Source organism: Rhinichthys klamathensis, unplaced genomic scaffold, assembly GCF_029890125.1.
Source record: "Rhinichthys klamathensis goyatoka isolate OS25496 unplaced genomic scaffold, OSU_Roscu_1.1 h1tg000403l_1, whole genome shotgun sequence".
Lineage (NCBI taxonomy): Eukaryota > Metazoa > Chordata > Actinopteri > Cypriniformes > Leuciscidae > Rhinichthys > Rhinichthys klamathensis.
The window spans coordinates 104,300-120,115 of NW_026606904.1; the positions used below are offsets into that span (position 1 = coordinate 104,300).

The 15,816-nt window shown below is 37.1% G+C and overlaps 1 long non-coding RNA gene across 1 annotated transcript; it reads right to left on the bottom strand.

The window, feature by feature from the left end:
• Positions 1-376: 376 nt before the first annotated feature.
• On the bottom strand, positions 377-1,560 carry LOC130070352 (uncharacterized). The gene is made up of 3 exons (XR_008803868.1): positions 1,317-1,560; positions 787-842; positions 377-452 (listed from the first exon to the last, which is right to left on the bottom strand). It is a non-coding gene; the product is annotated as an uncharacterized LOC130070352 (long non-coding RNA).
• Between the last annotated feature and the right edge of the window lie 14,256 nt (positions 1,561-15,816).

The window sequence follows — 15,816 nt, forward strand, 5'->3', positions numbered from 1 at the left end:
ACAAAAACAATCCTTCAGCTAAATTATTTAAAAAAAATATTATTACCCCTAGTGGATAAATGAACTTCGTCCCTAAGAAACATTTGAGGCTTGTTAAATACAATTTGAGGGTGATGCACGATACCCCCTGCATTCCCAAGACAAAGGTAGCCATGACACTGTTCACCCATTTACGGGACTTGTCAACTTTCCCCGTAAGACCCGATCTCCAGCAACGTCTCTGGGTGATGTCAGACAGCACGATGGACATCTGAGGGTAATGCCGATGAAGATGTTGCAGATCTCTTTCTGCATCCCAAGTCGTTGTCAGCAGGACATCCGGGGCTGCTTTTCCTCTAAGAGAACGTTAAAAGAGAGGAAGGAGTCTGTGCCATCGAAGTCCACACAGCCAAAACTAGTGTACCTTGGCCCCTATGGTCTCTCGGGCCCTCTCTTCCCCATGACGAATGTAGCTGTAGAAGAAACAAAAATAACTGGATCTGTTAATAGCATAAAGCAATCACAATCAAAACACTGTTTTGTCAGTATCAGTAAACAGATTTTAACACACACGACACAAGTAACTTGTCTCAGGCCATTGATTTCTTTCCATCCAAACAAAAAAGAAAAAAATGTCTATGCAGATATACAATAAAACACAAATTAATTGATTTTTATCTGTTCATTGAAATAATAACATGACAATATAGGTATTACACAAGGTTCATTTATCATTTTATTCTCTCTTACAGTCAATGTGTTGCTTTCCATATTTTATACTATATTTCTAAATTATACATGATTTACCTTTGTTGTCAGCCATGGTGTTAGCTTAAGTGCTTAAGTGCAGTTTGTATTTGAACCTATGAGGAAAGAAAAATGAAAAGGGCAACCATTAGTTATAGATGTTATTGGCCATCTATTATTTACATGTTATTTAACAGGCCAAAACAGAAGCTTTTGTACAAAGCGATTTACTGAATAATTTTTTTATGACTAATTCGTCCATTTCTCTTGCGATAGATCTTTTATTGTCTCTGTATAGATAACAGTTAACGCCGTTTTGTGGTTATATTCGGCGACCATTAACAATATACAACATCATGTGCATAAAGCAATCGTGTTAATTATATGCCCAGCAAGCATGCTATCTTTACCAATGCCTAATTTGACCGTGCAAATTATATTTAAAATATTCACTTCCTGGGCGGTTAAATAAATATGACTCATTTAACTTACATTCGACTTAGCATTAACCTAATATGGCGTACTGACGTTAATTTTTTAAATAAATAAATATTAAGCAAAATGACAAAATAATTAATCAGAATACTTACCAAAAGTTGCTCCAGGTCGCGCTTCGCCGTCTCTGCGAGATTAACGTTAGGTGATTCAGATTTGTCTTGGCACAGCTACTAGAAGATTTACAACTGTCAGTCAGTTTGCTCACGTGACATCTACGTCGTCAAGCTCAGTTTGAGCCTGCGCAGAACGCTTGGCTATCAGGAAGTGAGTGCTCATATCGGGCTTCAAGTCTCTCCGTTGAAATCAACGGGGTCGCTGTGTCCATTTCTTTTACTGTCTATGGTCCATGGGCGTCGGAACCATTGTATAAGGGTGGGACAAGACCCACCGACTTTTTAAGACCAATGATATTGGACCCACTCACTTTTATATAATGTCTGTTCGCTTGTCAGAACGCCGTCAGTCTAATCCATTCCACTTGAGGAATGCCCTAATAAATTAAACTCCATTTCCGCTGATATCGCTACATTATATTTCTCAACGAGCCGCAACTCACGAAAATAACCGGCCGTTGTACCCTTCCAGTCAAATATTGCGTTGCAAACATCAATAACAGCTTTAAGTTATCAATGCTGACAAATGACCATGGTGTCAGCGGGATAATCCATGGATAGCTGTCCATTTAATGACGTGAAGTCGAATTTTGTTTACTTGTTTAATTAAAAGGCACCTGAATACATGAAATGGCATTTACTCCAGTAACATTTTTATGAGGGAGGACCCACCCACTTTTTTTTTGCTTCCGACGCCAATGCTATGGTCTACTGTCAGTTGGAGGGGCGTGATTACGGATGTTAAGCAGAAACCCAAACCGTCAAACCTACGTCATCAGGGAAGGTCCTCCAGCGCAGAGGGGAGGGGACATTTCAGATTTTGATTAAAGATTACGAAGCCAAAAAAAATGTTTGTGTGGATTGACTTGCATGGATGAATTGTTCACCACAAACCGATCAATTTAGGCAAACAAAGTAAGTATGGTCAATTTTGAATTCATGGGGACTTTAATGTCAGTACAGTTAACCACCGCATATATTAGTACATATTTCTGATGATCTGAAGTATGACTATGATCAGAACTCACTGTACTGTAAATATGAAGAAATTACTTAAAAACAGTAAAAACCTAAACAGTAAAACCCACCCCCCCCCCCACACTCATTGTGTAAGGGATAATGTATAACGAGGCGGTTGTTATAGCGAACCCCGACGGGCTGATCAGGAGCCCGACGTGAAGCGGAGGTCTTGAATCAGCCTTAAGGGTATGTATTCACTATAACAACCGCCTCGCTCTACATTATCCCGTTTATTACATGGCTACCTACCAAATAAATCAATAATTGATTTGACACAAAATACTGATTTAAAAACGAGTTTATTGATTTAAAAACGATTGTTTTGCTTCCGCTAAAGAAAATAGTCCATTCTGTCTCTACGTTTAGAATCCATGGCAACGCTCTGTTTTTCATGGCAACGGTGTGTTATACTTAGCAGCGTCTGTTATCAAGAAATAACAGACCACATTCTACAGTAGAATTCAACCAAGCTATGACATGGTTTTTTGTATTGTTTTATTATGTTCCCTTATGTGCAATTATAGTATTACTATAGTTTTTTGTACAACAAAACTTTAAAAATGTAGTGATTTATGACCTTTCCCCACCCTGTTTCTCCCCCTCTGATTCAAACAGTCTGTTTTGGAGGTGTTTCCCCTTTAAGAGTTCAGTGTTAACGCCCATTTGGACCAAAACTCGGGTCTTAGGAGGCTACCGTTAATAATTTATGCATAAGCAGCACTGACGTTAGCCAATCATAACAATGTTATTTACATTAGGATATTTTATATTAATTTTATGGGTTTTGTATGGCAGCCATTGCTGACAGTCATTTGACCTTTTTTTCACAGTGAAGGTGTTTGATCATAATAATTCAGTAAATAACTGTAAAATAACAGTGTTTTTTCTGTAAAACATTTAAGGCCAAAGTTTGGAAAAGTTTTTTGCACTCAATTTAAATTAGGATATTTTACTTTATTTTTATGGTTTTTGTTTGGCAGCCGTAGCTGCCAGTCATTTGACCCTTTTTTTTAACGTTTTTGTTTTTTACAGTGTAAAATAATGTGACCGGTCTTCGTTTAGCTCTGCGTTGTGTTGGTGGATGAACGAGACCGGGCAACAGGAATGACTCAGACCAGATTTTATTCTGCATGAATAAAAGGATAAATCAGTACAGGCTCGAGTCTGTGGCCTTCTCTCACAGTTCAGCCTCTCTTCAGTCGCATTTACCGCGAACTCAAACACATTTTACACTTTTGACATCCTTATAAACATGTATTTCAGTTTCTCATATACTCAAATCGTGTTTGTTCAACAGATTTCATAAAAAAAATAAAAGATTTTACAAATTCAAAACAATATTAACAGAAGCATGAAAGAGAATATACCTGCATGAATAAATGGATAAATCAGTACAAGCTCGAGTCTGTGGCCTTCTCTCACAGTTCAGCCTGTCAGTGAAAGGCATTATTTTAGCCAACAGAGCTTGCACACTCATGCTTAATGAATTCTCTCCGAAAATACATTTATAACTCATCACATCATTCACACAAACTTCATACATGTTTCAATAAGATTAAAGTGCATTTCAAAACAAAATTACATATTGTATTACAATAAACAAAACTCATTTCAAACTTTTTAGACGGAGCATTAACACAACTCACCTCTCTTCAGTCGCATTTACCGCGAACTGAAGGAGAGCAACCGGAACCGGAACATGAGTCTTAAAGGAACCACGCACCGCATTTAACAATGCTGCAAAATGACCACGTAACCATAGAAATATGACATCTCAATTAATAGAGATCAAAATTAGAAGAATAAATTCCAAAATACAAAATAATGAAAGAAATTATAACAAAAGGGAGATATTTTGAGTGAAATTAATAAATAAATATCACACCCGTTACAATAACATCTGCATTTTTATTTTACAGATATTATTTGAAAACCTTTTCATAAATGGTTCTACAAAGAACCTAATAAAGTGACATGAAGAACTGTTATAGGTTCTTTACAGAACCTTTGAGAAGGGTTCTTTGCAGTACTGAAAAAGGTTCTTTATGGCACTAAGAAAAAATAGGTTCTTCAAGGAACCTTTCAGTGAAAGGTTCTTTGGGGAACCAAAAAAGGTTCTTCTATGGCATCGCTGTGAAACCCCCTTTTTGGTTCTTCCTGGCACCTTTATTTTTAAGAGTGTAGGACCCCTCAGCCATATTCGCCACATTGCAAGATCTGTCAGTGGACATAAGAGTTCTGCCATTGGGATATCAAGGCCCTTCCTCCTTAGGATTTTAAGAAGTGCAGACAGCGCTGTTTGTGGTATGTTGAATTCTGCAGCCCACTCTGCAAGCCCACGTGAATCATCATCATCATTATAATCTTCCAAGTCAGAACATTCATCTCCATGCAAATCACAGTCACTTTCACAACCAGGCATATCACCTGGCACCCAGTTTTCAGAATCCAAATCATCAAATGAGGAAATGTTAAAATCATAAAAAGAATCTGAGGAATTTTGATCTTCTAAATCATTTGACTCAAAACAGTTCTGATCACACGCATCGTAGAAAGTGTCTGTGGAATCTTCGCTTTCAGGATGCTCTAACAAATCATCCAGTGGGTATTCCTTTTCAGAATCGTGTCCCGACAAATCATCAATCATAGACTCCTTTTCAAGGAGACGCAAATGTTCCTCCACTTTCGCTGATATTTTCCTTCTTTTAGTTCTTTCTGAACACTCCATTTATTCTATAAAAAAAAAGAAAAAAAAGCATTTTAGTTTTTAGTTATGATTACAGGGGATCGGGAATGACAAACTCTCAGGGGTTCCCAAACTTTTCCATTCCAGGACCCACCTAGACAAGAATAATCTATCTCAAGACCCACCAAAATAATTTTAAGCATGAATGTGGGGTGGGGTGGGAGGCGTTAGATCTCTTTAGAGCAGTTTTTTCCTTATAGTATGAAAGACATTTAAGTTTAATTGCAATACAAACTTATGGTACATTATCAAATAAATGTAGAATTAAAATAGCAGCTTAATGGCTGTTGAAATAAAGTGAAGAATGAGTAGTTCTTGTCTGCTGCCTCAACTAATTTACCCAGACATGGCAGAACAAATCTAAAGAAATGAAAGATTAATATAACAACAAATAATTTTCATTTTCAAAATTATTTTATTTGACAGTAGGCCCATGACCTAGAATTTCAATACTAATATTTATGCTGCAAGTGTTGTTAAACTCATCACGTTGTTCAGCGCAGAAAACACTTTCGTCTTCGTGTGTGTACATGTGAAATACGTTTTACATAAATACTTTCCTTTCATGTTAGGTAGCAAAATGCATGCGAGGGAATGCAAACAACGCACTCTTACTAAGACCATATCTCTGAAATACAACAGCGGAACAGACGACAGATTAATGCGTTTCTCAAAAGGATCGTATGCCTAGTAGATCTCTACAAGGTCTCTACAATCAACTTAAGCCTAGTTCACACTACAGGATTTTAAGCCCGATTTAAGCCCGATTTGCAAATCGTTGAGCTCGCCGACAGGTCATGGTGTTATCGCGTGCAAATCGTGGGGGATTAGCGGACGATGAACGCTTGCCAATCTGTTAGTATGAAAGAGCCAACAACGCAGCGAAGACGCTCGCAGACGCGTCGCCGAGCCCAGAAAAATATCTAGCATGCTAGATATCCAGAGCTGTCGCGCGACTCAACCTCAGTGATGTCATGAGCTCCAGCCAATCAGAGCAAGGCATGGTTTGAGGTCACCGGGTAAATCTTTTTTTTTTTTCTTATGAATTTTTTTCTCCGAGCAAATCATCGTGCGAACAGTTTGAAGCACTAGTTTCTGACTGACAACGTCAATATTCGCGTGTTGTGTTCTTCTTTTATTCGCTGGGTCTTGACGCACGTGCTGTTTTGCCTCATTTCCGGTTCGTCTTATCGTGTGATTTTTCGTGACAAAACATGGTTTGTAGACAAGATAGAATCGTTGGGTGACAGAGTCGTTGTCAGCTCGTGTAGTGCGTTACCCCCTGTTGCGGATCAATCACGTTGTGTCGTGTGGTGTGAACAGCTCAACAACTTGAACACTCCTGATTTCACAGAGAGCAAGTCATGTAGTGTGAACCGCACAGTTCAGCCCGACGTTTTAAAATCATGTAGTGTGAACTAGGCTTTAGCTCACGATGACTTTGGTAAACGTAGCCCAGACCTGAATCAGCCTTTCGTGACATTTGAATTATCCGGTGCAATGCGATATCATGCAGAATGCAGAACAGTGATTGGAGTAAACGATATGTGTGTGTGTGTGTGTGTGTGTGTGTGTGTGCGTTGGTGCGACCGGATTATGAGGACAAAAACCATGGATACATACCGACTCTATGAGGACATACCGTAACTACGAGGACAGCACTAGTGTCCTCATAAGTCGAGCAGTGTAGAAAGGCTTATCAGGCTGCGCCTAACCACCTCCCGCTTTTTCTCAATATGTCCTTATAAATCCGTTGTACCCGTTTTTCAGTGTGTGCCAGAGTATGCTCAGAGTGTATAATCTCCCTCTATGTGAAATTCGACGCTACTGCAGTATCATACACATTTCATACACCCAGACCACGCCCAAGCGCGATTCATTGGTGGAACGCTGGAATCCTCGTCAGTGATTGGCTGCTGGAATCCTCGTCAGTGATTGGCTGCATTTCACATCCGTCAAAGTCAGCGCGCCTGCGCCTCTGATCTTCTATCGCAGACGTGTGGTGTGACCGTGTGATTAATCAGAAGATTAATCATCATCATGAAAGATTAATTAGCAGAATTCGAGCGAAGTTGACGAGCTATAGTGGGAGATTTTCACTTTATCACGAGGAAGGTAAGTGCGTTTATTTATATATTCTACCTTTATGGAGTTAAGTGTCATGAGTCAGACAGTTTTTAATAACGTTAGTTACATTACTTTAAACGTGGCCACTAAACGTAGCTAATATAAATCCATAAGCAGTTGGATACTAGTATTAGTATTAGTTGATGAAAGATACATCTCCATGGATGCTTGAGAGAATTAATTTACATTTTGAAATAAATCAAATCTATGTTGTCATCATGATGACTGGTAAAGTTGAGTGGATGAATTTACAGTTTAATACAGTAAGATACAGAAATATATTAAATAAACAGAAACGAGACTAATGTAAAAGTATACTTTCATTAATGTAACGTTACTGTCATTAGAATGACTTGCCAAAATTATCTGGTTGATTCATTTTAGGGCTGGATATTAGCAGACATTTTATGATTCCATTCAATTTTAATTCACGTGCTTTCGATTCTATTTCCAATTCGATTTTACATTTATTATTTTAATGTAAATCAGGTGTAATACATGTAACATTTTCTAAAACTTTCTCTCTCTAGTTAATTTTTCTAAGTAACGAGTTTAGCTTCATTTGATCTGAGGCGCCACATTAAAGAGTGATAAAATGGTATTAAAATGGACTGAATTTGAAATCGGAGACTGTTTCTTATCAAAAGTAACAAGCCTCAAAACCTCACTGATCAACTATTTCTGTGTAAAATGTTGTATTTATTGATATAGTCTACAGTCTGACAATAATGTACTGTATATAAAGCATATCTATCTATCTATCTATCTATCTATCTATCTATCTATCTATCTATATATATATATATATATATATATATATATATCTATATTTATATATATTTATATATTTATAAATACATACTAATTATGTTGTCTGGAATGTTTTCAGTCAACATGTTAAGAAAGAAGAGAATAAAACCTGAGCAGGATGCAAAAGAACACATATTGTCGGGCAAAGACAAAGCCTTCATTGAGGGACGACAAATCAACACCACAAGGCAATCAGACTATGTTCAGACTGCAGGCAAATCAAATCATAAAGTAGGCATGCACTTGTAAGAATGAAAAGTAGGCCTATTGCTGGCAGTCTGGACATGATCTTTCACATTCACACATTTTACCCTTGGGTAAGCCGCTCATTTTCATAAAGGTTAAGAGATGAAAAAAAAAACTTTAAACAATTTTTTTATAATTATTATTTTAAAATAAATACATAAAACTATGTATACAGAGAATAGTGTAACCAAAATCAACTAGTAGGCTATATCACAGTGAAAGCCAATGCTTGATTATTTTTTTTATTTCCTGCACCTCATATTACATTACACAGTTTTACAGGATTTAACTCTTTAAAAGGATAGGTTGGTTAGCTGTGTAACATATAGGTGCACTTGGATTCATGTTTTATTTGTATTATTATATATTATTTTGCCCTTTCAGGGAGAGGTGTGTTTGCACTTGAGCACATTGAACCATCCACCTTTGTTGTTGAATACCGTGGGATTCTCTCTCAAAGTAAACATGTTAAAGATGTTCAAGGCAACTACTTGTTTGACTTCACATGGAATGGAACACGTTATTGGTAAGCTGGCTGTTTCTTTTTTGGTTTATTTATTTTTGGTTCATATTCAGAGCAAACTAGTTGCATGTCATTCTAATAAAAACAGTTATAATTATGATTTATTATTATTACTATTATTATTACAATATAGGGCTGCACGATTTGGGGAAAATGTCATTGTGATTATTGAGGTCAATATTGCAATTGGAATATGCGATTGCGATATAATAAACAAATGGTTTCATGAGTCAACTTGCTTGGTTCTAAAGCAAAATGCACACACAGATTAGTGATAATTCTGAAATGTGTATTTCTCAACTCAAACTAGCAACAACAACTAAATGATTGATAACATCTAAGCCATTGATGTCTGGATAAAAATTAATCCACCCCCATTTAAAACATTAATTATAGCCATCCAACATTACAGTGATTCCATCATTACAATTGAAAGCTATAATTTTTTAAAAAACATTTATTAGACGTCAAAAAATATAACAGCTTTTAATTTAAGTGACCTTCAAATAATCCTCACATAAACCCATTATAAATGACATGTCATATTTACCTGTGCCCTTCCTGTCTAACAGGTATGCAGAAATTTAATAAAGTTATCAAACAGTCTGCGACTCTGCGCTGCATAAATAATAAATAGACTAATCCTTATTAAAGCTACATAAGTTCTTTAGTCAAGAGCAGTGAGTAATTTTCTCTGTCCCCTTTGTTCTTTGATTAACTTTACTGACAGAAAGCTTTGGCTGCCGGCCCTTTAAGAGCAGCCGCTGCTGACAGAGACACGGATCTCACATGCGCCTCATCCTCTCACAACTCTATACGTCCATCATAAGACTGCTCTTATGTTATGAAGATACTCGACAAACGACATTTTGGCATAATTGTGTGTGTTGTTGTTCGTTCAAGAGCGAAAGAGAACTGTATTCTGGCGCGTGTCTTTCTGTGAGTCACAGTCGGACATTCAGCGCGCTCTCTTTTGACTTGTCTCGCATGAATGGTTTTAAGCAATCGCATGAGAGCATTATCATGTAACACTAGCCAAAGGATGACAAATAATAACAGATGCTGCGTTAATTGCGTTAACAGCCCATTGTTTATTTTACATAAAATCGCAGCATTTTGCGCCATATAATCGCACAGGCTTGACATCGCGATTACGATTGCGATAAGATTAATCGTGCCGCACTATTACAATAGCAGATTTGCTAGGGTTCTCATAACATTAGGAACTTATTAGTTAGTGATAATCAATAACATGGTTATTGTTCAACTGGGGTATTATTTTTTTTACCTTAAGTGGATCATCTGACCTATTAAATTCTTAGGAAGTCAAGTTAACTTTCACAATGTGTATTTGAATATAGGTTAAATAGGCCAAGGTTAGCCTAACCCAAATGTTCAGTTAGAACCGTATGTTTCAGTGTGTGTCTATGTTTTAAGTTTCTTACTGCACTATTTTTATCACAGCATAGATGCAACAAAAGAGGACGGTGGAGGAATGATGATGACAAAAATCCAAATTGCAAAGTCAAGACAATCATTGTTGACGGAAGGCCACACCTGTGTCTGTTTAGTATAAGACATATCTTTCCAGATGAGGAGGTCACATACAACTATGGGGATTCCTCTTGGCCTTCGCGTTTAAGGGTGAGTCTCTTAAAGACTTTATCACTGAAAGTCAACCATGTTCTGTATTTCATGAATGTTAGTTTTTTATATGATGCAGATTATTAAAAAAAATTCTGCACGTCTGCTTTGTGCATGACGGAGCCATGAAAGGGACACTAGATATTTAGTCTTTGGTTGATACTAGAATTAGTTGCGGTGACCGATTGGCAAGCATCCTTGCCTCAGTGTTGTACCTGTCTTTCTCATAATTACAGGAATTGTGTGACGAGACATCAGTGGCTGTGACTGAATGCAGTGTGAATCCATCCTCATCAGTGAAACAGAAAGTAAGTGAGCGCATGTTCCTTCATTGTTTTCTTCTCTTTGACACAGGCAATGTTAAGTGTAGGATGGTTGGGCATCATGCTAGACTGGTTGACGTGGACTGTCGTCTTAAAGACGCTGTTGTGACGTCTCAAATTCGAGTAAAATGTACATTGCTCGGTTCATACATTTTCATAACTCGTGCGTTGGGGGATGGGCATGACACTGACCTGAAATATAAGGACAGTTCTCCACTACGAGGACCATCATGTCAGGGTTAGGGTTTGTGGAAAAGATGTTGCTTTGGGTACAGTTGGTACTCAAGAATAATACTTTTACCGCCGCCGCCCCCGCGGCGGTAAAATTCGGATGTGTATTTGCTGCCTTTTACCGCTAAGAGGCGCTACAATCAAGGTGTCAGTTTATTCTCTCTATTGCGTAATCTACCGCCGCGCCGCGACTCATTCAGAGCGATTGAAAGCTGGTAACAGATGAATTCAAGTGAAACATTGTAGTTAAACGAATTCATAATCGCAATACTGAAATTAAATTGAATAAATAGTGAAAACATTATAACAGAAATAAAACATTGCAACAGAAATATATTAGGCTATCAATGAGGGTCTGGAAGAGCATAAGACGTAATTTAATAGCGTTCAGACGGTAGCTCAGTGGTTAACGCAACAACATGAGCCTCACGGAGCTTCAAGCGATCCGAGATCGAATCTCAATGTAGCCAACTCATCTCAATGTTGGCCGACTTTATGTTTTACCGTTCTTGATGCCTAAATAGGTAACTGTTTATTAGCGAGTTCATTAACTGTTTATTTATTTAATGTCAAGCGTTTTGTTTAATTATCAATGCCACATTAACGTAAATTTGCTACATTCCATGTCCGCTGCACGACAAAGCTGATGAGGGAAATGAAAATAAATAAAAAAAGAAAGCTGATCGCGTCAGAAAATGAAAATAATGAAGCTCGTCTTTAATCTGCTAAATTATTGTTTTGTGAATCATTCACGAAATTGAGTTGACTGACAGTGATACCTGGCCATAGCAACGGGAGAAATTTTTCAAAACAGATCCATACATTGAACAAATCAGAAAAGACTGATTTTGTTGACTTGACAGACTAACTAAATAGTATTACTTTCAATATAAAAACAAATGAAAATGTAAAAGAACACTACAATTAATTAAGTTTGAAACCCATCGCAAATTTTGAAGAATGTAAGAAACACAGAATCTTATTCTTGCAACATTTTAAATTTGTATTGTCAAAGGAATTTCAGCTAAATTAAACAATTAAAACAGTACAAAACGAAAATAGTCCAAAGCCACATAAATTAAGAACATGCGTTTTTCTTTGCCTGTCTCTCGCGCTGGATCTCTTTTTAGCAAGTTTATTTTGTCTCCCTCCCTCCCTCCAAAAAAAAAAACTGTAACAAATTATTTAGCCTTTGTTGCTTCAAAGACAAAGCATGCCTTGTTGAATTCACCTTACAATAAAACGAGGTTGATCGCGAATTAAAGAGCTCTGTATCTGCTGTGGCATGAATGTGTTTAGTCAACAATTAATGTTTAGATAATGCCAGATTGTTGACAATCATACACAGTGCTCAAACATTCTAAAACTCTAAAACTCTACAAAACCAGTTGAAACAACTGGATTGAACACTTTAATTGAAATTTTGTGTGAAAACTTTAAATACAAAAAATAAACTACAATATTTATAATTTAATAAGATATAGGGCCTACATTTGGACACACCGAGAGATTTATAAGAATTTAGCCTTTGCCTGCTCATTGGGCTGGCTATCCGACATCTCCATATGAAAGAGGAACATTAACACCTATTGTGCCGATAAAGCCACTGTCCCTCCAACCCCCCCACAGGCTCTCTGAGACTGACTTACAACAAAAAGAAGTCGCAATTCACACTTAAACCGCTATTCTAGCATTAGACTATTAAAGTGTTGATAATGAAGGAATTAAATAATGTAAGCTACATGTAGTGATATTTCTGTCATGAAACATAATTACTAAATATTTCATTTCAATAATTCATTCAATTTCAATAAGTTGTTCTTTTTTATTCAAATAAACCTCAAACCACAGTGCTTCGTTGTGCTGCTGTTAAACTAAATAACATTTATAGAATAATTATGAACTTAAATGAAACAATATAGCAACATTTCGACAAAAATTATTTGATCTGCTTTTACATTTTAATTCAGGGCGATTTAGCCTACATTTAATTAGAGCGAGATTTTCCCCCTTGTCCTTTCCTCGTTGGGAAGCGCTCACATCATAGCTAAACATGTTTGAGTAGATCATCTGTACCTCTCAGTTTCAGATGGATTACATAATCAGATAACATTTATTAAATATTTAGACAATTAAAGGCTTTAGACATAGCCGATTTCTTATCGTGACTGAGCTGAGGCAAGTGGTTTTCGGTTCATTTTTGTGACGCGCAGTTCCCGGAGACAGAGACGAGACGACAGCTAAAATGTTGTTAGCCTAATATGAATAGAAGTTTACAGTTTTGAACGATGTAGGCAAAAAATACGGAGTAGCCTATTAAGCTATTTTAGCTGTTATGAGAAAAATAAATCCAAATGAACGCGCCGCCGCGTTTGTCGAACTCTAATTCAACATGCCAGAATAAAACCCGACTTTAGAACAATAGCGCCACTCGGCGTGGTGTGCCAAAACACTTAATTATAAACTTCAATATTTCATTCAAAATAATCTCAAAACGCTTTGTGACCTTTTGGAAAAGCCGTGCATAGGGCCTACATTAAGGCCACTGGAACTAATGAACAACTGAAACGCTGGTTTTGATTTTATTGTTTGTCGTTTAAACGTGCCTGTTGCATATCTCTATTTTATATATTGTATATGGTATATTGGTGAAGTAGCCTATAACCTATAGGGAATCCCAAAAATTTATATAGGCTATAGCTATTTATAAATTACGATTGGTATTATTATACAGATGTAAAGTCATTCTGTTGGATACTATTTGTTCCAGTGTAAAATGGAAATGCTTGGCAATTTTATTTTATAAATATAAGCAAAAACTATATGGTGTAACTATGACTATGGCGCGCGCCGCTGTGTGAGAAATAAATAAATAAAAGTGGAACGCAGTGTGTGTGTGTTAAGCTCACCCTACGGTTTTGATATTTGCACTAATAAAGTGTGTAAACATTCGCTCGTTATGGATGAACAAGATAGTGAAAAACGGACGGTAAAAATGACTGAGAAAGCTGTGGAAGAACACTAGTCCAGACAACTTCATGCACGCAGGTATAAGCTATCTCAGCTAACGAGCATGATAAAGCAAATAATTAGTTCACAAAAGTAACTCTTCACTAGAAATTGTGTGAAATGATTTCCAGGCAGTAGGTAGTGGGAGTGGCCTGCGGAGCTGAGCATTGCAATGCACTATGGGGATTGTTGTCTACAATCCACAAGCACTAAAAAGTCATTTTCTGCCTTTTATCGGCCAAGAAGGACCCAAATTAGAAATGTATGCTACTATTCTACTACATATATGACCCACTTTCAATACATATTCATGTCTCAACCGGTGGAATTACCCTTTAAACAGAAAAAAGAAGAAAAAAAACACCATTATTAACCAGTTAATGGTCATTTCAAGTAATCGTTTCTGGTTTTTCCCCAGTTTTTGTTTTCATTCTTTGAACTGGTTCAGAGCCCTCATATTTACATAATAATAATAATAATAATAATTATATATATATTATATATACCTGTTTGCTGTGTAGAGAAGATGAATAGTGTGTTGCTTTTTTTCCCTTAGAAAAAAACAAAAATGGGCCTGGGTGAGGCTGACAGCTCCACAGGTATGTGTGTGCGCATATATTTTAGATATTTATTTGAGAAAAAGGATACATGTTGATTTTATTTTTTATCTTCCACAGTAATTCAGTGTAAAGTGGTCCTTTTCATGTTACACAGGACCAGAGACTAGTTTTCCCTGTGTGCTTATCTGCTGATATTTCACATGGTCCGAAACTGTTTGGATCGTAGGGCTGGAATACATTTTAATTCTTGCTTTTTACCCCTCAGGAAAAAGCCAAATGAATCAGGATGAAACTGAGAACTCCAGAGGTATTTAAACATTTGGTTATATTAAAGTTATTCCATGTATATACATATAGGTGTATAGGTATACATATCTGTATGTATATGTTTGTTTGTTTGTTTGTTTTACAGGGACCAAATTGAGGAGAATTGCGAAAAGGCCATGGAGCCCAAATGAAGTGAATGCTGTCATGAAACATTTCAGAGTCCATATTTCAAAGGGACACCTTGCAACAAAGGCAGAGTGTGAGCAGTGCAAGACTGCAGAGGACCCTGTTCTGAGAGAAAGAACGGCCCAAAATATAAGGGATTTCGTGAGGAACCGAGGTTTGATGTTGAAAAAGAAATCTTCTTAGAGTTCTTCGAGAGATCAGTGTCGCCTTCCATTAAAGGTTGTATCAGCGATTTCAGGCCCAAATATAAATGATCACATTCATCTAATTTTTCCTAACGATCCGCTAGCTGCCCGCTCCATAAGCATGCCGTCCAAAAACCGTGTCTCTGTATGCAGCCTAGGCTCTGAGATCTGCACACAAAAGGTGGGGGTGTTGTGGTTTGAGATTTTGCGGTGATTGGTTGGAACACTGTTTATTTTGGTTTTGAGTGGTTGGTGAAACCCATTGTTTTTGTGTGCAGATCTCAGAGCCTAGGCTGCCTACAGAGACGCGGTTTTTGGACGGCATGCTTATGGAGCGGGCAGCTAGCGGATCGTTAGGAAAAATTAGATGAATGTGATCATTTATATTTGGGCCTGAAATCGCTGATACAACCTTTAATGTCTGTGGGTTTTGTTCTCTAAACTGTTGTTGGGCCAGAAGAGTGTTCAAGACATCCTTTTATTTACTTTTATTAAAACACTGTTTTGAAAGAAATGTACAAATACATGCATTTACTGGAAGGCAATTTAATTTGGTTTTATTTCCAGTGTGTTGCTGAGGTCATTTTGAGGCACACTCCCTC